Genomic DNA, 24649 nt, shown 5'->3' with positions numbered 1-24649 from the left:
TGTATCATTTATCAATTTTTGAAAATGAAGAAATTAAAAAGTAGGTTCAGGAGTTGTTTGAGAAAGGAGTTATTTGTCCAAGTACTTCTCCTTGTGGTTCTCCTATTGTGTTGGTTCCAAAGAAAGACCAAACATGGAGAATGTGCATCAATTACAAGGCTCTAAACAAGATAACCATGAAGAACATGTATCCTATTCCTAGAATAGATGATTTACTTGATTAGTTGAAACATGCAATTCATTTCACTATGATAGACTTGTATAGTGGATATCATCAAATTTAAATTGCAAATAATGATATATGGGAAACTACTTTCAAGACAAAAAAGGGGCTATTTGAGTGGTTGGTCATGCCTTTTGGGCTTTGTAATACACCATCTACATTTATGAGAGTCATGAATGATGTATTCATCCCTTTATTGATTATTTTTTCATAGTCTATTTAGAGTATATCCTTGTATTCAGTAAGTCTTGGGATGATCATGGAACTCATGTAGAAAAAGTCTTGGATGTATTGAGAAAATAAAAACTTTATGTAAAGATGTTTAAATTTTAATTTTCCAAGACATCATTAGTGTACTTAGACTATGTTGTAGGGGATGGTCAATTGAAAGTGGACCATATAAAGGTGGAATGTATTGTAAAGTGGCTTGAGCCAAGTATATTTGTAGAAGTTAGGAACTTCTTAGGTGTAGTTCAATATTGGAGGAAGTTCATTGCAAGCTTATCTTACATTGCATCACCATTGCATGCATTAACTAGTCCAAAGGAAACTTTTTAGTGGGGAGGTTTGAAGAAAGAAGGCTTTTGTCAGTTTGATAGAAACGTTGAGCACTGCACTAGTTGTAGCTATACCTAATTTACATCAACCATTTGAAATTGAGACAAATGTGAGTGGGTTTTCTATGAGAGCTATATTAATGCAAGGAGGTAAACATGTTTGCTACCACTCTAAAACCTTTTAAGAATCAGTATGTAACTATCCCACTTATGATAAGAAACTTTATGCTTTATTCCAGAGTGCTAAAAAATGGAAGCACTACTTAATAGGAAAGGAAAATGTAATCCACATTGATCACCATCCACTTCAATATTTGCACTCACAATCTAAGTTGCAACAAAGTAGGCACTTTAGGTGGATGGGTTTTCTACAATAGTTTCATTTGATAATTAAGTATAAGAAGGGTGCCCATAACAAAGTAGAAGATATGCTCTCTAGGCCTCTTGTTAAGAATGCTTTGAGAATCCTTTAGAATAGTTCTATGGTTCATGAAATTTTTCAAGAACAATATGCTAATGATGAGAAATTTAAGGATATCTATACAAATTTAATCTAGGTAAACATATAGAAGAGAAAGATTAATATGTGCAAAATAATTTTTTGTACCACTTGGAAAAACTATGCATTCCTAATGATGAGTAGGCACATATAATCCATGAATCACATACCTCTTTGATTGTAGGACATTTTGTGGTAAGTAAGACATTGGCTTGATTACAAAAACATTTTTACTAGCCTCGTATGCAAGAAACTGTAACTGAGTATATAAAAGGTTGTGTAATGTGTGCAACTAGCAAACCAAGTAATAGTTAATTGGGTTTGCACACAGCATTATTTTACCATCATGTCCATGGGAAAGTGTGTCTATGGACTTTGTGGGGGGTTTACCTATGTCTAGGAAGGGTCATGATTATTTATATGTTGTAGTTGATTGGTTCAGTGAAATGTGTATCTTAATGCCATGTAAAAAGCAAGTCACTACTAAACTAACAACTCATTCGTACTTTCAATTTGTATGGGATCATTTTTGGTAAGCTACTTCCATAGTATCGAACTAAGATTCTTAATTCGTAGGGAAATTTTGGTCATATTTGTTGGGACTCATGGACACCAAGCTAAAAAAGAGTACAACCTTCCATCTGCAAACCAATGGATGGACAAAGGTATTCAACAACATAGTTGTTCATCTTCTAAGAAGTTACTATAGAAAGAATCCTAAGTTGTGGGATTAAAGTCTTCATTATGTGCACCATGCTTACAACCATGCAACATACTCTTCTACAAAGAGGTCTCCTTTTGAGACTTGATTTAGGTACTTGCTAAAAACACCAATGGATTTTTCTTTTGGGAAGGATGATGTTGTACATAGATGTTGTGATGGAGAAAAGGCTTTAAAGTTCATCAAGAAAGTCCGAGAAATCCATCAAGTAGTAGAAGCACAGTTAGAGCAAAGCCAGGAAAAATATAAGTCTCACCATGATAAGCATCATATTGATCACCATTTCAAAGTTGGTGATAGAGTTTGGTTACATATAAGTAAGGAAAGAATTCATGGTGAAGGAAGGAAGCTCAATCCTATTTGGTATGGTCCTTTCAAAATCTTAGAGAAGATTGGTACCAATGCCTTCTGCCATAATCTTCCTCCATACATGCAGTATACTCAGTTGTCAATGTTGAGAATCTAAAGTTTTATGAGCATCTAATGATCTTCGATGAAGGCATTCACATTTAGGTTCCATCCGTTGATGATCTTTCACTACAGTAATTGTCAGATTTGCTAGAAGATGTCATCCTTGACAGTAATGTTAGAACTTCATGAAGAGTACTAGTTGAATATGTTTGAATTGGATTGAAGGGAATGCATCCAAGTAAGGCAAGATGGATGGCTATTGGTAAAGTGAGGGGAATTTACCCTCACTTACTTTTTGATTAATCAAACTTTCAAAAGTCCAAAAGCTCTTTAGTGGGAAGGCTTGATATAGGGGATAAAAATTAGTGAAAATTAAAATGTTCCCAATGCTCCAAGAATCAACATCATTACAAAGTGTTCACAATTTTGACTCCAACACAACTTGAATGGGAAAAATTAGTTTTCAAAAAAAAAAGTTATGGTTGGTCAAAGTTTTGTCAAACTAGGACTAGAGGCCATAAAAAAGTGAAAAAATAATCATCTCAAAAAGTGATCAACAATGGATTTCAAATGAAAGAGCTCATTGAGATATTTCCAATGAAATTCATTTCATCACAAATGAAATCTGTACATAGAAATTATGACATTTTGAAGTTTGAGGGAAAAAATTAATTATTGATGACATCATCATGATGTTAGCAAGATGAAGAGACATCATGAAAAGCAGTTTCAAAATTTTTTTGATGGGATCCAAACTCACAACCCCTTACCAAACAAAGGAGGGATGTGCTATTTAAATGCAACAAAGTCACCAAATGGGGGATTGAGGCTAGACAACCATCCTTCTAAAATCAAAGCTCACCACTATGCCATTTACCATTTATTATTATATTTTGACATTCATTCCATTTGAATGATAGGTTTTTCACCAACCTCATTCAAATAAGTTTAAATATTAAAAACAAAACCCTTATTTTAACATGAAATCATAACCAAAACTCATTAAGGGATAAACAAAAAGATGAGGATTATTATGTAGGGATTGCTTTTGTAATAGTTTTTTTTATTCTATTTTGGCTAATTTTATGTATTTAAGTGGGAGTTGTAGGCCTTAGTAAGCCATTTAGGTGATGAGAAGGAGATAATGCATTGGGATTTTGTTATTAGTCCTCTACATTAGAATAATTTGATACTATTATACTTGAAGGGAATGATCTTCTAAATGCTTGTAATTAATTCTTGGAGTTAATCAGATTGGTCCCCTTATTGGAGAGGGATCTAGAGACATAGTCCAACCCATGGATGAACTTCATTATGAATTTTTATTTTTCCCTCTATCTCTCTACTCTCTTTCTTTCAGTTTATAAATTTTATATGCTTTATTCATTTATGCATTTAATTTATGTTAATTCACTAAACAATGCTTTGAGTTAATTTTATGTAATTGTGTTAAGCATTCCTCTACAATAGTCATAGATCCTAATCAGATCATAACTTTCAAACCATTCACCATGGAATCATTTTATCGATGCTATTAGCTCAAGATATCTAGATTTCCTCTAGTGAAACCATTGTTGTGTCCATTGAGTCACTAGAATGTTCATGATCACTCTAATATGGAGTATCTCCAAGGTGACGTGAGCACATTTAGGTATCAATATTTTAATGATTATAAGTCAGATCTTTTGATTTTTTATTAAAAAATTATGATTTTATATGATCATAATATTAATGTCTATAATAAGCTCTCTTAGCTTTGGGAGATTTAATTTCATCTGAAATTGGCATAACAATCTCGATCAATTCCAAAACTCACAATATTCCTTGTTGAATTTGTACACCATTATGCAAATTTTGAACCATTTCTTGTGGCATAATTTTTTTAGTGACATTAGCTCTAGATGGCCATATGAACCTTAGTAATATGTTTATTTCCTCCATGGAGTCACTAGACTGTTTGCCAGAACCTTAATCTAGAGTGTCTCCAAGGTGCCCTAAACACATTTGGGTGATGATCTTATTATTCTTGTAACATAGATCTTGTGACACTTATCAATGAATTTTTAGATGCTACAAGACCATGATATTTATTTCTTCAATAACCTCTCATAATTCTAAGAGATTCCATTTTTTTTGAAATTGGCAAAGTGATCTCAATCGATGCCAAAACTTGCAGTGTTCCTTAGTGAATTGGCACACCACTATGAAAATTTTGAACCTTTTTGTTTCATTAGTGTTGTTAGCTTTGAATGCCTATGTGAACCCTAGTGGCACTATGGTTTCATCCACAAAGTCTCTAGAACATTCATGAGCACCTCGATCTCAAGCATCTCTAAGCTTCCCTAAGCACATTTGGGCATCAATAATCTAGTTCTCATTACTTGAGGTTTATGATGCCTATCCAAAAAAAAAAAGATGCTATAGAACCATGATATCAATGTCTAGAATGACCTCTAGATAAAAGCACAAACCTGTGTCACCTTTTATAAAGAAACATGATATCAGAATGTGACAATTCAACATTAATGACACAAAAAATGGTATTTGTGTTTAAAATATGAAGATGATGTAAACTGATGAAATGTGTAAAATTGTATGAATTTTATGCCTATAATTTTTATAATTTTTTTGACTAAGAATTTATTCATTTTATTTTATTTTGAAGTCCATTTTTTAACTATAAAAATATAGGATGTAGTTCCCGTCAAACAAGTATGTGCAAATCATCTTTTTTTGTTCTGATTTGAAAAGATTTTATAGATGACATGTATAGCTAGTGAACAAAAAAATAAATAATTATTTTTGATGTATATTTTCTTTGATATAATTAATCAAGTTCAACCTTGTTAGAATCCAATAGTTTTTTCCTCCCGTCAAAACTTCCCTATCAAATCTATACCTTATTGAAAAAAAATTACATATTCGTGAAGAGGATTCTCTCCTCTAGTGATAACTATAATTTTTTTTTTTTTTTGATATGATTTACTATTTTTTTTTATTTTTTGAGAGAGCATCTTCTAAAATGTTAAAATATCGACTTATAATATTTTGAAATTATAACATATTATAACTAATCAAAACACTCAAAAATTTATATAATGATGATATTGAATCTGAGATCTATAAAAGGGTATTTTTAGTTTTTGAAAAAAAAAGAGTTTTGATAGAGAAATGAGATTTGACCAAAACAGGGTTTTGTATCACAAACGGTGACACAGATCTATGCTTTTACCCCTCTCTTAGTTTTGCGAGATTCATTATTTTTAAAATTGGCACACCAATCTCGTTCAATGCCAAAACTCTTAGTGTTCCTTATTGAATTGGTTCACCACTGCAAAACTTTTAAACCATTCATTGTGATATCATTTTGTTAGTTTTCTTAGATCTATATGATTGGTTGAACCCTAGAAACACCATATTTTCCTCCATGGAGTCAATAGAACATTCATGGGTGCCCTAATTTGGATCATCTCCAAGGTTTCATAAGAATGTTTTAGAAGTAATATTCCAATGCTTGTAATTCAAATCTCATAATGTCAATTGATGAACTACTAGATGATATAGGACCATGATATCAATGTCTACAATGACCTCTCTTAGTTTTGGGAGGTCCAATTTCTTTTGAAATTATCATAGTGATTTTGATTGATGCCAAAACTTGTAGTGTTCCTTAGTAAATTGGTGCAAAACTATGGAGTTTATAAACCCTTCATCATGGCATTGTTTCATTGATATTATTAGCTCCAGATAGTCAAATGAACCCCAATGAAAACACTTTTTCATTCATGGAGTCACTAGAATATTCAAAAGTACCCTAATCTGGAGCATCTCCAAGATGTCCTAAGCATGTTTGGGAAGTAATCTTCTAATGCTTTTAACTCAGAGCTCGTAATTCCTGTCAAAAAATTGTTAGAAGCTACAAGATTGTGATATCAATTTCTATAATAACCTCACTCAATTGTAGGAGAATCACTTTCACTTGAAATTGGTGCAGTGATTTTGGTCCATGCCAAAATTCACAGTGTTCCTTATTGAATTGGTACACAATTGTACAACTTTGGAACCATTAATCACAATATCATTTATTCAAGTCCATTAGCTCTTGTGGGTGGGTGAACCCAGTGACACCATTGGTTTGTCCATAGAGTCACTATAATGTTCATAGTCACCTCAATCCAGAGCATCACCAAGGTTTCCTACATGTCTTTTGGTAGCAATATTTTTACCCTTGCAAATCAAAGCTGGGTAGGTGCAAAATCATGGTCAACCAAACTATGGCTTTAAGTGGTAGTGCAAAACTAGCAAATCAGTGTTATGTTAACTTGACATATAATTTCAAAGTATTTATGGGATTTATATCAAAAATTTGTAAGAACAGAATCTATAAGAAATTGAAGATAGTTTCTAAACTACTAGGCCTTATCTAGACAAAAAATTATTTGATTTATCAAAATTTTGAATTTTAATGCAATACTACAAAAATGTTAGGGCAAAAATAAAAATTAGGTGTATGTCTTACCACCTTAATCAAAATCAAATGATAATATTTTTAAAAATAATTATAACTATAAAAATTAGACTCATGCCTAGATGTGACTCATATTTTTTTGTATTTTAATTCCAAATAAATAATTAATTATCAGGTTTCTACTACAACTTTTTCAAAATAAAAATACTCCCCTGTTTAACCACCTTAACTAATTGAAAACTTTATAACATGTTTGGATTTCAAAAATGTTATACTATTTGAAAGTTAAAACTATTTTTCAGTCAGTATGTCAATCAATAGTTTACAAATATTATTAATTAAAAATTAACTAATAAATACTTATTGAACTCAAAATTTGATAGCAATTATATCAATAGAATCTTGAGAGTTTTATAAACAAACCTTTTCATTTCATTGAATTTTGATGAAAAAAATATTGTTAGATGGTTGCTTGAAGTCTAAATATCACTCAAACATGTCTCAAACACATTTTTTGAGTTGACCAAAGAGATTTGGTAAATACCAAGCCCAATTAGGTAGCCGATCTCAAATTGGGTACACGAAATTCGGTGGCAATTTTTTTTTTCAAAATTTCATCGCACAAATTTAGGAGGGAAATCAATTTGGCAAGTGTGGCAAATCAACAACAATTGTGTATTATTATATATTATTATATTATTATTATTATTAAATATAGTATAGTGATATATATGATTTTGTTCTTATGATTATATAATCGAGTAATATAGTATTATTATATTTAACATATAGTCATTTATTATTATTATATAGCAATCAAGGCATAAGCTAGGGTAATCAATGCAATGTGTCGAATGGGATCATGCTCTAGCCTATTACCCCATTCAACCCATAGCATTGATTAACCTATGTTCCTAGGGATCATACAACACCTAGGGACACATGTCACAATGAAATGGGTACAATATGGTCTTGAGTTATCCTATGACCCCTTTCAACCCATTCAAACAAAAGAAATAGGTCCTTAGGGGTCCTAGGACCCCTAGGGACATTTTTTGTCATAAAATGATTCAAAAGGGATCATAGTTTATCCTATGACCCCTTTCAACCCATTCAAACAAATGAAATAAGTCCTTAGGGGTCCTAGGACCCCTAGGGACATTTGTTGTCATAAAATGCATTGAAAGGGATCATAGATTATCTTAGGACCCCTTTCAAACCATTCAAACAAATGAAATAGGTCCTTAGGGGTCCTAGGACACCTAAGGACATATGTTGCCTTGAAATGCATCAAAGGGGTCATAGTATATCCTATAACTCCTTTTGTCTAATTTGAATAAATTAAATAGGTCCATAGGGGTCCTACGAGCCCTAGGGACATATGTTGTCATGAAATGCATTGAAAGGGGTCATAGGTTATCCTATGAACCTTTTTCATCCCATTCAAACATAGGTCCCTAGGGATCATAACCTATGACTCCTTTCATCCCATTTGAAAAAATGAAATAAGCCCCTAGGGGTCTTAGGTCCTAAGACCCCTAGGAACATAAGTTGTCATGAAATGCATCAAAAGGGGTCATTGTTTATCCTATGACCCCTTTTGACCCATTCAAACAAACAAAATAGGTCCTTAGGGGTTCTAGGATCCCTAGGGACATATGTTGTCATGAAATGTGTTGAAAGGGGTCATAGTTTATCCTATCACCCATTTTGACCCATCTGAACAAATGAAAAAGGTCCCTAGTGTCAAAAATATAAGAGTAACTAAGAGGGGAGGGGTGAATTAGTTACCACTAAAATAAATTCCAAATCACTTAGATGTCAATACAAAACAACTCTATTAAAACTTAACTCTTTTGATGCTCGATAAACATTAAAAAAAATGTTGTAACTTGGCAAACATTGAAATACCTTGGTAAATGCATAACATGAAAATATTTAAGATATTATCTATGATTAATATTACTTTAACTTAGTTGCAAACACATAAGAGAAATAACATGAAAACATTTGACACCAAGTTTTAATGTGGAAACCCAATTTTGGAAAAACCACCAATTACAACTCGTTACTAATTTTCACTCTTTTGAAGTGAGCCCCATTAGGAGCCAACCTTGTCAGGTGTGATCCTATTAGAGGATTTAATCACCATGTTAGAAGTTTCCTTTTTAGAGGTCTTTAGACAATTCAATAGAAATGTCACCTTGCTAGAGGATTTACAAATAGTTGTTAAGCCAACTCTATTAAGAGATTTAGATCACTACTCAATGATTAGAGAGTAACAATGAGATGACCCAATTTTGGATGCAACTAAACTGCTAATTACATATCTCAATTTTGGCTTGTATACTTGATCCTTCTTGATCAAATGTATCTTTCTAAGTTGACAAGGATATTCTACTTATCCTTCTGATTCACTTCCTCTTAGCATCATTAAATCTTCAATTATCTTCCATGAATTCTTCTTTTTATCGTTAACTTGACCTTATATTTATATCTTTCATATTGTCAAGTTGGCTAGAATATAACTTAGAATACTTAATATTAATCTCCTTAATCAGCTAGAACCAATAGACAATTCAATTGAACTCAATATGCCAAAACAAAAAAAATCCTTTGTTAGTCGACCCTATTTGGTAGACACTAACTTAAAAAATTATTTTCCTATGTTAACAAAGTGAACTTGGTTAACACTACATATTTGCAAAGTTCCTTTGGTAACTAAGTGTGCTCTATTAACACTAGTTCCATCCAACATTTTTTTCATTGGTCAAGTGAGCTCAGTTAACACTCAACTTTTGCAAACCTTCCTTTAATACTCGAGTGAACTTGGTAGATGGTATTTTTTGAATTAGAAAAATATTAAAATGCTTGGTAGACATAGAAAACTGTCTTCAATGCTTAAGTGAGTTCAACATACATTGACTGGCAATGATATGACATTTTGTGTAACATCAAAGATAATACACAATTAATCAATTGTATTCAATAATCTCCCTCTTCACAACATGTCATAATGCAATAAAAATTTTAGAGAAAAAATAAAGTAAGGAACATATCCTTAGTTTTATTCAAATTCTCATCCATGAGAACTCCCTTTATCAGTGTGAACTCTTTGTGCCTTAAGTTTCTCCCTCTATTAGAAAACTTATGTTTGCTACAACTTCTTCTGATAGAAAGCTCTACCTTTGATATCAAACCAAGTTCATTCTCCCTTGTTGACATCTCTTTCTCTTAATGCAATCAGATTTCCACAATCCATGATTTATAATGCTAAGTTTCTGGAATAGATTGTGTAGAGATTTTTCATCAACGTTTCGAATCACACTCTGTGATCCATCATCAGGAAAAGAGAGCAAGAGGTGTCAAATAATGTGACAACAAACTTCTCTCTCTTTGACATCTCATTCCAAGGACAATAAGTATTGATTCATTTACAATATTCACTTGTTGAAACTTCACCAACTAATTAATCTTCAACATGGTCTAGTTGAGGCATCACTAAACTTCATTTAGTAAGCTTCTAATTGGGGAATACCCCTAGCTTACCTCTTAGATATAAAAATCCATCCTTAGGTAATGGCTTGGTGAATATATCTATAATTTTTTTCTTTTGTATTTACATATTTCAATCTAAATTCTTTATCTTGTACCAATTCTCTGAAAAAATGATATTTTATAGCAATGTGTTTTTTCTTGGTATGCATCACTGGAGTCTTTGATATATTAATTGCACTTGTGTTATCACAATATATAACCACTAGATCCTTGCTCTCTACCTTCATACCTCCCAATAGTTGTTTGAACCAAACAATATTAGAACAACTAACTATTGCTGCCACATATTCTACCTCTATTATGGACTAAGACATTCAATTATTTTTCTTACTTATCAAAGATACTAGTCTTTTATTAAGAAGGAATGCTCCACCACTAGTGTTTTTTTTGTCATCAATGCTTCCTACCTAGTCAACATCTATGAATACTTTTAAGTCCAAATTCTCTCCTATTTTGTACCATAAACCATATTCTTTAGTGCTTTTTAGATATCTCATGATTCTTTTGATTTCACTCATGTGATTTTATTTAGGATTTGCTAAGAATATTGCCACTATATCGACTACTAAGGCAATATCAGACCTTGTATGCATTATATACTACAATTTTCCAATCATTGATCTATATGTGGTCTGATCTACCTCTCCGGAATCACCACCTTTGAAAACCTTATGTCTAGTTGACATAGGGGTTCCAAATAGTCTTGATTTTTCCATTCCAAATTTCTTTAGAATGTCCTTGATATATTTAGATTGAGTGATGTAGCTACCATCTTTCTTCTGCTAGATCTACAACCCAACAAAGAATTTTATTTATCCAAACATAGACACTTCAAATTCTTTACTCATTTCTTCTAAAAATGCCTTGAAAAAGTCATCATTTTCTGTCAATAAAGTATCATCCATTAATATTTTTTCCAACACAATCTTATTTTCTGGTCCTTCTTTGATATATAGACTACTATTATCATTTGTTCTTTGAAAACCAATCTACATATCAAGTATTTATGAAGTCTTTCATACCAAGCTTTAGGAGCTTTCTTGAGATCATATAATTCATTGTGTAATTTGTGGACCATATCCCTTTTGGTAAGATCTACAAAACCTTCATGTTGTTCTATGTAGACTTCTTCATCAATAATTCCAGTCAAGAATGCAAATTTTACATCCATTTGATGAAATTTAAACCCTTTGTCAATTGCGTATGCTAGTAAAGTTCTAAAACCTTTGAATCTTGCAATAGAAGCAAAAGTTTTACCATAATCAATACCTTTATCTTGAGAATAACCTTTACAAACTAACCTTGCTTTGTTTCTAGAAACTTCTCCATCTTCATTTAGCTTGTTTCTAAATACCCTCTTTGTGCCAACTATATTTTTATCCTTGGGTCTAGGAGCAAGAGTCCAAGTTTTTTTCTTCTCTATTTGTTCTATTTCTTTATTCATTGTTTTAATCTAGGTTTCATTATCAAAAGCATCTTTAACATTTCTAGGTTCAAATTCAGTAGGTAAACATGTACCTTTCAATAGGTAAACATGTACCTTTTGATAATGAAACATGTAGGTTTCATTATCAAAAACATCTTTAACATTTCTAGGTTCAAATTCAGTAGGTAAATAGGTAAATAGGTAAACATGTACCTTTATATTTCAATCCTTGGGTCTAGGAGCAAGAGTCCAAGTTTTTTTCTTCTCTATTTGGTCTATTTCTTTATTCATTTCTTTAATCTAGGTTTCATTATCAAAAGCATCTCTAACATTTCTAGGTTCAAATTCAGCAAGTAAACATGTTTCTTTTCATTGAACCATCTAATTTGTATCCAATGATCTGGCCATGTGCATGATGCCTTTTGACATATCTTGATAGCATAGGTACTTTAGATTTTGAGTTATTTTCACTGATTTCATCATGATCTTTATTATTAAGCTTCGGTCTCACTCTTTGTGACTTAGGTCTATCATACTTGATTTTCTCTTATAGTAGCTCAATAGATTTTGATTGTGACTTGGGTCCTTCAGAGTATGACTCAGGTTGCACTGATTGCAACTCAGTAGCTATTGGAAATTTTGGGGACTTGAGAGGTGAAGCCTCCTATCTACTAGATAGATTTGGAAGGGTATCAAGTTCATAGAAAACAAATCTTATGTAATCCTTAGGATCTTTTTTGCTTTCTTCTTCACTCTTTTCTACAAACTCGTCAATTCTCACATGTGCATTTTCTATGATTTTATGAGTAGACAAATTCAAAAATTTGTGTGCTTTACTTTTGTAGAGCATCTTAGGAATATGTCTTCATCACCTTTGACATCAAATTTACCTTTACTAGATTCTTTCAAGATATAACATTTACTACCAAATACTTTCACATAACTTACATTAGGTTTGTAGCCATATCATAGTTCTTCAGGAGTTTGATTTGAGTCTTTCTTTAGTTGTACTTTGTTCAACGTATGTACAGTAGTGCTGATTTCTTTGTTCCAATATTTGATTGCAATGTTCTTTTCTATCATCAATATTCTTGCACAATCCATGATGGGCCTATTCCTTCTTTTAGGTATACCATTCTGCTAAGATGTGCTAGGGGTTGACACTTGTCTTTTATTTCATTTTCCAATGTAAAATTGATTGAATTCATTGGAGATGAATTTACCACCTCTATCTGATCTCAAAAAAATTAGCTTCTTTCCAATTTCCTTTTCTGCTGTTACCAAATACCACTTGAATTTTTGAAAAGCTTCTGATTTTTCTTTTAGATACATTATACTCATCATTCTAGAATACTCATCAACAAAAAGAATGAAAAAATTATCTCCACTATAACTCTCTATTCCAATAGGTCCACATAATTATGTATGCACAAGCTCTAAGACTTCTTCAAAATGATAGTTCTTGCTTTTGAAACTAGCCTTTCCCATCTTACCAATTTGACAACTTTTGCATAGACCCATATCAGGTTTCCTCAAGCTAGGAATACTTCCTACTCTTCTATTTTTTCTTATTTTAACTAGATTATCAAATTTGACATGACATAATCTTTTTTTCCATAACCAACTTTCTTCTACTTGAGCAAAAAAACATTACATTTTACTTAGATCTAGGTAGAATATATTGCCTTTTGTTTGCTTTCCAGATCCAACCAAATTTCCTTTTCCATCCAACAATTTGGTCTTCCCATTTATAAATTCTACCTTGAATCCAATGTTATTCAACTATTGTACACTTAGTAGATTATATTTTAGTCCATCAACCTAATAAGAATTGTCACATCTAAGTTCATTATTTAATGAGATACATCATTTCCTTTTATGCAACAAGGTTCATTATTTTCAAATCTCACACTACCAACATCATAATGTTCCATGTGCTTAAAATTTGTTTTATCTCTATTAATATTATCTGAGAAGCCACTATCAATCATCCATGTGTTATTTTTTCTAATATGAGAGATAAGTTTTATTTTATTTCCTTCATCATTAGATTCATCTTTTACAGTAATATATACCATCTCATCTTCATTATTATTAGAATCTTTAGACATAAAACAAGATTTCTTACCTTTTTCCTTGCAGTCCTTGTAGTTTTCAAAAACAAATTTTCCTTTTTACTTATTTCTTTTTGTTTCATCTTTGTTTTCCTTTTTGGGTGTCTTTCAGCAATGTGACATCGTCTTCATGAGAAAAGTAGATTAGACGAATCTTATCTTTATACTTTCCTCTAATTTTGGAATATTTCCTAGCATGTAGGGCTTCAACAACTTCAAGATCACTATCATAACTTTCTTCTTCTTCTTCTTCACTTCCTAATTCATTGGTCTTTGATTTCTTACCTCTTTTCTTGAGTGAAAGCTTGGCTTCAAACACATACTCAATACCTTTGGAACTAGGCACATAGTTATCAAAGTTATCCAACTCAAAGTTATCAGTTTTCCAACTAGAGCATCCAAAGTTATTTTTCTATTTGGATCACATCACATCTCTTGAATAAAATACACTCTAATTGCATAGAGAGGAAGAATGGTTCTGGGTACCTTGCTTACAACTATTTTGTGATCAATGTCTCCTCCGGATGCTTTGATTGTGCTCACACTTGCCTTGATTGTCTCAACATTTTTTGCAATATTTGCATCTTCTCTTGTCTTCATATAATCAAATTTCCCTCTAAGACATTCAACTTTAGCTCTTCTTATATTATCATCTCCTCCATAAATATGTTTTAGTTTGATCCACATATCATAAGTTTTTGTATAACTTTTGACTTTATCAAATTCAATATAATTAAGAGTAGAAGTAATGTCAATCATCATGATGTTATGATTTTTTTCAACAATATCTTCAATAGATAATGTACCAATAGGAGACTTGTTTTCATTATCAAGATAATTACACCTTGAATCACAAATAGTTACCATATGTAAACTCATAAGTCCTTTGCATACTACAAAGTTGTAACGGTTCAACTTAGGAATCTCTTTTCTTCAAGACATCCTGATATTTAACTTAGGCCCTTGAAACCTTCTCTACAAGTAGAAAGAGCTCTAATATCGATTGTTGGAAATATAAGAGGAGTAATTGAGAGGGGAGGGGTAAATTAGTTACCAAAAAAATAAATCACAAATCCCTTATATTTTAGTAAAAAAAAACTCTGTGAAAACATAAATCTATTGATTCTTGATAAACATGCAAAACAATATTATAACTCAATAAACAATGAAATAGCTTGCTAAATGTATAACATGAAAATGTTTAAGATATTATCCATGATTAATATTATTTTAACTTAGTTGCAAACACATTTAAGAGAAATAACATGAACATATTTGACACCAAGTTTTAATGTGGAAACCCAAATAGGGAAAAAGCACCAATTGCAACTAGTTACTAATTTTCACACTTTTGAAGTTGGCTTTCTTAGGAGCCACCCTTGTTAAAGTTTACAAAATACACTGTTAGGTATGTCCCCATTAAAGGATTTAATTGCCCTATTATGAGTGACCTTTTTAGAGGTCTTTGGACAATTCATTAGAAATGTCACCTTGTTAGAGGATTTAGAAATAGTTGTTAAGCCAACTCTGTTAAGAGATTTAGATCACTGTTATGATGGTTAAAGATTAATAATGAGATGACCTGAATTTGGATATAATTAAATTTTTTATTATAGATCTCAATTCTGGCATGTATACTTGATCCTTCTTGATTGAATGTATCTTTTTAGCTTCACAAGAATATTCTTCTTATCCTTTTGATTCACTTCCTCTTAGCATCATTAAATCCTCAATTATCTTCCATACATTCTTCTTTATAATTCTTAACTTGACCTTATATTTATAGCTTTCATATTGTCAAGTTAGATAGAATATAACTTAGAATAATTAATATTCATCTCCTTAGTTGGCTAGAACCAATAGAAAATTCAATTCAACTCAATATGCCAAAACAAGAAAATCATTCATTAGCTAACCCTTCCTAGTAGGCACTAACTCAAAAATGATTTTCCTTTATTAACCAAGTGAACTCAGTTAATACTACATATTCACAAAGTTCCTTTGGTAACTGAGTGAGCTCAGTTAATACTAGTTCCATCTAACATTTCCTTCATTAACCAATTGAGCTCAATTAACACTCAACTTTTGCAAACTTTCTTTTGACACCCAACTGAACTTAGTAGATACTATTTTATAAACTAGGAAAATGATAGAATGCTTAGTAGACACAGAAAATTGTCTTCAATGCCTAAGTGAGCTCGACATAAACTAATTGGCAATGATATGACATTTTGTGTAATATCAAAGAAAATACATAATTAATTAGACGTATTCAACACCTAGGGGTCATAGGAACCCTAGGGACATATGTTTTCATGAAATACATTGAAAAGTGTCATATGTTATCCTATGATCCCTTTCAATACATTTGAACAAATGAAATAGGTCACTAGGGGTCATAAGACCTCTAGGGATTTTTTTGTTGTGTAATATATTGAAAGGGGTTATAATATATCCTATGACCCCTTTTGACCCATTCGAATGAATTAAATAGGTCCCTACGAGTCCTAGGACCCTTAGGGACATATGTTATCATGAAATGCATCAAAAGGTGTCATTGATTATCCTATGACCCCTTTCAACACATTTAGATAAATGAAATAGGTTCCTAGGGATATATGTTGTCATCAAATGCATCAAAAGGGGTTATAGGTTAACCTATGACAACAGGGACATAGGTTATCCTATGACCCCTTTTGACCTATTCAAATAAATGGAATAGGTCCCTAGTTGTCCTAGGACCCCTAGAGACATATGTTTTCATTCATTGAATTTGAAAGGGTCATAGATTATCCTATTACTCTTTTCGACCCATTCAAAAAAATGTGTTGATAGGGGTCATAGGTTATCCTATGACCTCTTTCTAACCATTTTTACCCATTTGATCAAATGAAATAGGTCCCTAGGGGTCCCCTAGGGACATTTGTTGTCATGAAATGCATTAAAAGCAGTCATATGTTATCCTATGACCCCTTTTGACTAATTCCAATAGATGAAATAGGTCATTAGGGGTCCTAGGACCCCTAGGGACATATGTTAGCATGAATTGCATGGAAAGGGGTAATAGGTTATCCTATGACCCCATTTGACCCATTTCAACAAATGAAATATTTCTCGAGGTGTCCTAAGACCCCTAGGGACATATGTTAGCATGAATTGCATGGAAAGGGGTAATAGGTTATCCTATGACCCCATTTGATCCATTTCAACAAATGAAATATTTCTCGAGGTGTCCTAAGACCCTTAGGGACATATGTTGCCATGAAATGCATTGAATAACCTATGACCACTTTTGACCCATTCCAACAATTGATAGACCCTTAGGGGTCCTAGGAACCCTAGGAACTTGTTGAAGTGAAGTGATAGGAAAGGCCAAAGAAAGAATTTGGTGGTAAAAAAGATCATCATTATTTGCAAACCATCAAATAGATATGGAGGGGAATCACCATTTGTGTTACGAAGCCCAAAGAATCACTTTTACATTAAATGAATAATCCTAGTGACATTTCATGGCCACAAAAAATCCATTCATGCTACTATCAAAGAAAACATGGGATGGGATAACACGAAAGTTAACCTACCACAAAAATCATAGAATTTACCATGTGGAAAAAACTTTGATTTGCCCAAAAAATTTATGAGCCATTGATGTAGATCTTCTTTTGAATATGGCATAGGGAAGGGTTCAAAAACACAAGATCCATTAGATCCAAAGGGGCCTAGCAAGATAGAGATCCACCACATCATGACCCATAAAAGGAAAGGGCCCACCTGCCACATGACAAGTGCTCACTATCTCGCATGAAATAACTATCTTGGAACTTTACATAGGGACATAGCAATGACCATAGATGATTTTTAATCTGATAGTGAGCAAAATACACTAAAGGAACTATCCCACCACTTGGTACTAATTCATTTTCCAAAACATTTCCCAATACATTGTCAAAGAGGTAGCATACAATTTTGCAATTTTTGAAAGAGTAGAAAAGTTACTCTTTGAAATGACAAAAATGATTAATGCAAAAATGTTAACCTCAATAGAAAATGTGTATTAACATGTAACTTAGCACATGAAGGAAATATAAGCCAACTCAACACATGGAGTAGATGAAGAAATTGAGCTTGCTCGACATATGAAGGACCCGAGTTAACACGAGATGTTAACACAACCAAAAAGAAATTAACCCATATCAAAGAATCCAACCATTGAAGATCACTCTAATAAGTTATCAATGATGGGCTGAATAGGGGCAAAAATGGCCAACATTATTGGTGACCCAAAGGGGATGCGTTCCTACTCAGGATAGACTAGTGGCATCAAGTAATCCATTGGGCATAGAGTGACTACGAAGAATTTACATGTTATCCCGTCTACAACCAATAAAAAAAATCTACTAGAAAAGAAAAAAAACCCTCTAGGGAGCTTTGAAAAGCTCTAGAAAACTCTAGAAAAAGGATAAAATGTGCTCTTGCACTTCTTGGAAAGTAGGAACAAACAAAAAGAGGACTAAACTACTTATGTACATGGAAAATTTAACCTTCATCAGAAGCATGGTTTGAGATAGATCTCATTGACTATGATAGGCAAAATTTCACCGTTAGGCTTGCTTAACTGGAAAGCATTGGCCTACTTGCAACTCATAACCACATAGGGACCACTCCATAGTACATCAAATTTTGAATGCCTCCCTAGTTTTTCTTTTTGAACTTCCCATTTTAGCACAAGATCACCCTCTTTGAAAATTTTGAACTTAGCCTTCCTATAAAAGGACTTCTTCACCTGTTGCTGATATTCTCCCAAGGTCTACATGGCCTAATTTCTTTTTTCCTCTAACTCCATCAGTTCTACTATTCTTATAGACATAGAATCATCTTCATTCAATTCCAATTGATGGGCTAGTTCAAGACTATAAAATTCCAATGAAATAGGAAGCCTAGCTTCTCTACAATATACCAATGTGAAAGGGTAATTTCCTATGGCTCTCTTTGGTGTTATCCTATAGCCCATAGTGTTTTTTTTAACACTTAATGCCAACATTGCTGGTTATCTTCTATAATCCTTTTCATAAGACTAATTAGATATTTGTTGGATGACTTAGTTAATCCATTTCTCATAGGATAGTAGTTGGAGGATGTGCTCAAGTAGATATTATGATCAACTACCCATGCACAAATCTGAGCTCCAAAAAAATATTTTGAATTATCTAAAATAATGGTTGAAGGGGCACCAAACTTGTTTACAATTCCATCAAGGAATTCGATAGCTGAAGGTTTTGTAGCATCCTTCAACACAATTGCCTTTGTCCATTTAGTGAAGTAATCTATAGTAGCTAGAATCCATTTATGACCATAGCTAGAAGGAATATTGATGGTCCTATGAAATCTAATCCCCATTGAGCAAAAGAGTGATCAACTTGAATAGGGTGGACAAGAAAAGCTGCAAGTTTTTATTTACTAGAAAAGAAAGCACAATTTTCACACCTTCTCACATGTCTATGAAAATATGGAACAAGGATGGCCAATAATAACTAGCTCTCATTATCTTCATGGAAGTTGTTCTTCTTGAAAAATGGCCACCATCAGGACCATCATGGAGCTGTTTGATTATTCTTTCAACTTGGTCTATATCAATGCACCTCAATAGGGCTCCATTGAAATTCTACTTGAAAAGGATACCATCAACTACAACATAAGGAATAGACTAAAACCTGTACCATCTTCTTTTAGTTCTATCCAATCCTTGAGGATATCTATTGCTTGACAAGAAATTCATCATATCATCCATCCAAGTACCCTAATTTCCATTTCTTGCTTCTTGTTATTCTGTTAGTATCACAACAAATTCCTCATCTGATTCCTGAGATGAGATCATTCATTTCCACAATCCTTTCCCTCTTACCAACTTGGTGATCTAGATGTCAACATCATACTTCATCACCTTAGTAAACAATCCATCTCTCTTCAAGCTAATGTCTCTAATCAAAAGAAAGTCCTTCACACTTGCATGAGGTACAAGAAAATGGATCTTGGTTTATGATAGAAGGTGTCTTAATTTCTTCAAAGCTCTTATAACTATGAGGGCTAGCTTCTCCACATAGTTGTATTTGTCTTAATACTCTTTACGCCCTCCACTAAAGAAGGCTATGGGTTGTTCTTCATTCTTATCATTTGCTTAAGTCAAAATAGTAGGAATGTTTGACCCACCACCTAAGCTATAAAGAATGAAATCCTTTTCAAAATTTGGATTAATGAGAGTGGGGGTTGAGGCTATGGCTACCTTAATCTCTTCAAAAATTTCTTTCTCTTCCTTGGTCCATGCAAAGACCATATTCTTCTTGAGCATAGCTGTAAGTGGCTTCACCATGGTAGCAAGATTAGGAATAAATAAATCTTCTCACAAAATTTATCCTACCAAGAAAACTTTGTATCCCTTTCTTATGTTTAGGAAGAGAGTGAGAAAGTACTACCTTTGTTCTCTCTAGATCAATGGTTAAAAAATCTTTAGATACAATGTGTCCTAACAATTTTCCTTTATTAGTGGAAAATACACACTTGCTTGGATTTAAGGACACACCAAACTCTCTACATTTTATAAACACTTGTTTGAGATGGCCAAAATGATCTATCATGCTCCTAGAGTATACTGTAATATCATCAAGATAGACTAGTAAAAAATTTCAATCATACTCTTGAAGGTCGTCTCCATTGCCTTCTGAAAAGTGGCATTTGAATTAGTTAATCCAAAGGGCATTTTACTATAATCATAGGTGCCCCACTTTGTGGTGAATGCAGTCTTGTATCTATCAGGTTCTTTGACTAGCACTTGGTTATAACTAGAGAATCCATCAAGAAATGAGAACCTCTCAGAACTTCTGACCTTAGATAATATTTGTTCCATAGAAGGGAGGGGATGATGATCCTTAAGGGAAGCTTGGATAAGATCCCCAAAGTCCAAATACAGTATAATTTTTTCATTCTTTTTCCTAATAGGGACAAGGTTTGCTACCCATGATGAGTGCTTCATAGGAAAAAATTATATTAGCCTCAATCAATTTGGATAGCTCCTTTCTCATCAAGGGTTCAATTTTAGAATTCACTGGCCTCTATCTTTGTCTTACTAGTTTAAAATTATCAATTAAATCTATGGTATGTAGAAATAAACTTGGGTCAAAACCCTCCAAATCACCATACGTCCAAGAAAATACATCATTAAATTCTTGACACAGATGAATAAAACTTTTTTTCTCAATTTTAGAACATACCATTCCCATGTTTAAGCATTTTCCATCAGCAACTATGACTGGTGTGTGATCATGCTTGCTTGTAGCAAGGTTCATGCCTCTATCTCTTTCTTGGTCATTAGGATTAAAGACACTCTCTAAGTAATAAGACCCTTAGCACACTTTTTGGAATTGATATTAATGATCTAATCATCATACCAATCTTGTAGTCTTGACTAATTCCTATCTATAAACTCTGATTTATTCGACAAGAAGCTTATAATTTTTTCATCATATTCAAACACTTGCTAATTGGTGTTGTTGTTTGGGACAGTAATCATCACCTTAATCTACTACTTCTTTTTAGCTTCAAGGTTCTTTGGCACATCATAAGATGCACCCATTTCTACAAGTCTATCAACATATCTATTTTCTTTTCTAGGGATGCTTTGAATATTAAATGCATTGAAACTTTCAAGAAAATCCCATACTCTATGTTTATAGGACTTGAGCAAACCATTTTCAGTGATATTCTAATTTCTCACTTGGTTAACCACCAACTCACTATCTCCATATACACTTAAGGCTCAAATTCCTCTTTTTTGATTAAGTAGGAAACCCTAAATCAAGGATTCATACTTGGCTACATTATTAGTACAACTAAATTGGAGCCTAAAGGAAAAGTGGTACCTTTCTGGTGCAGGAGAAATCAGCATTGCACTTGCCCCTGATCCATTTTTATTTCTTGATCCATCAAAGTACATGCTCCATATCCCACTCATATCTTCATTGGTTTTCATAAGGCTATGGACAAGATCATCTTTTTTTGATATATAATATGTACAAAGGCTTGTCTCCATGGTTTTTGATATAGGATCAAATTGGTATGCATTAGACCATTCATTTAAGAGAAAATTAGGTATCTTTGCTAGAGAGGTAGCAGGCTCATTTACTATGTCTCTTTCTTCTTCTACATAGATGGTGCAATTCATATTTATAGGGCTGGGGGTATAGGACTTGGTGTGATGGAGGGATAAAGGCTCTACTTTTATTGAAGCCTTGTCTCCATATCTTGTTCTAAAAAACATGTATGACCAATTAGAAGACATATAGCCACCTATTTGGGTAGTAAAATCTCTTGAATGATAGACAGCAAAGTGTGGCTTGATTTCAGCAATTGATATATCTTGGACTATAGTACAACTAGGGCATGCATGTAGTGCCATTTCACAATTTCTAGGATTCCTATAGTTTTGATAGTACTACCATCCAGCTATAATACATCCCTAACAATAGGCTCATATTTCATTTCTAAAGCATTAACAATAGACCTAGGTATCACTAAACTTTTAGCCCTTGAATCAATCATGCAATTGTGGATTGGCTTATCTCTTATAATTAGAGAAATGTAAAATGGAGGAGGTCTAATGTTATTACTTGTTTCTACCTCCCTTGCTAGTTGTATTAGACTTATGGCACTTTCTTCTCTTGATGGTTAATCCTTTGGTTCAATACTCTTCAATTCTTGTTGCAGTAACCTCTTATGCATTGGTATATTAGTAATAGCATCCCACATAGAAAATTTTACGTTCATCTTCTTCATCTGATCTACAACATTGAATGATGCATTATGTGCTCTGGTAGAAACTTTGGGAGCTACATTTGTAGGAGGTTGAGATGGAACAACCTAAGAATCACTCACATCTTTTCTATTATTATTTTTCCTTTGTTTTTGAAAGGTATTTTATTGATCATTTACTACTTGTATGTGAGGCATCATGTTTGAAGTTTAGGCCTAATTAGTGGGGAAGGTATAGCATTTTCAATGCCTCTTCTCTTGCTCCTAGTATTGTGAGCAATGGAATCCTAGTTTACATTATAATGTTCTTCCAGTTGATATTTCATAAAAGAATAATCCCCTAGTTATAGAAAATGGGCAGCATTAGTAGACTAAGGATCATTATGTTGTTGTCCAACATATGGATCTTGTGTGGTCAATGCTAGGAATGATTCTACCTTTTAGCACATGCAACAACTACATGAATATCTACAAGAGGGAAAAAATTCCTACCCTTTAGCAAAATTATTTTGGGAAACCAATGCTCTCACTAAATTTGAGGTTGCATTTGTTGCAGTGGTATTGCTAATAGGCCTATTATAAGTAGGGTTTTGAGAAGAAGGTTGGGGAGGCCTAAAATTTTGAACTTGTTGCCTTTCCATAGTCACCATCTTGTTACCCATTTTTTGGACCACTAAGAGATTGTCCTCTAGCTTCCTTCCTAGATTAGAACTTTTGTCTTACAGCTTCTTTTCTAGATTAGAACTTTGATCTTCCAGCTTCTTGTCTAATTTTTTGCATCATTATTTGCATGTTGGCCTCGGTCTTATCTACCTCATTGGAAGATGTAGAAGCTATTGGAGCTATATCAAGAGGTTGACATGTAGAAGTAGTAGGGATAGGAGCTATTGAAGGTTTATGATTAGGAATATTTGGGAAGAAGGGCATAGGAGTCCTTGGAGCCAATTTTTCTCCTTGTATCAATATATTCTATGTCTTAAAAACAATTTCATAGGAATTAGGTAAGGTGTCTCCTCCTATAGATTGTAGGGTGGTAGTAATATCACTATTAAAGGCTTTGAGGTAATACAAAAATGCATTACCAAGAGAAGGCTTGATTGCAGCTGGTATTCTATCCCATGTCTTTTGGAATCTATAATTGAAATCAGTCATATATTCATGGGGGCTCTCTTGATAGTTGTTAACTACTCCAAGAATGATAGGTGATCACTTTTATCTTCAAAGTGCTCACATAATCCAGCTCCCAACCCATCCCAATTAGTAATAGCATTATGAGCCAAACCTCTATACCATTGCAAGGCCTTTCCTTTTAAGGATGAAGCTAGAAGCCTAACAACAACATCATCTTCTATAATACCATGTATATTGCAAACATTCAAAACTTCTTGAATGTATTCTAAAGGAGAGATAAAGGTTTCACCAGTAAATTTAGGTATGCTTTTGAGGTCTAATATTGGTATATCATGTCTTTGATTTAATAGGAGAGGACTTCCACCATTAAAGGTGGAAAAATCATGAGCTCTAGGCTATGCAATATGTAATAATGGTCTATTTATATAAGCATATGGCAACCTAGGCTAGGATCTAACAATAGGAGGAGTAGAGATGGATCTTGTAGGTGTATTTGATATTGTTGTACTCCTAATTGGTGATGAAGATGCTCTAGTTTTTCTTCTTCTAGGATTTGAAAATGAAAGCTCTTGGTACTAAAATTTACCTATAGATGATGCCATTGTTTCAGCTTTGGACATGAATCATTGCAACTCAATCTAAACCAAATGTGAAGGTTGTAGAGTCACCAAGTTCTTTGTGGCATGAGCCTCTTAAATGCTTAAAATATTGACAGCAACACTATTTTCTCAACATTAAT

This window comes from Cupressus sempervirens, chromosome 9 (genome assembly GCF_028749045.1).
Source record: "Cupressus sempervirens isolate cs-2001-9-10 chromosome 9, ASM2874904v1, whole genome shotgun sequence".
Taxonomy (NCBI): domain Eukaryota; kingdom Viridiplantae; phylum Streptophyta; class Pinopsida; order Cupressales; family Cupressaceae; genus Cupressus; species Cupressus sempervirens.
The sequence above is the reverse complement of the archived record's forward strand: the minus strand, read 5'-3'. Positions refer to the sequence as shown.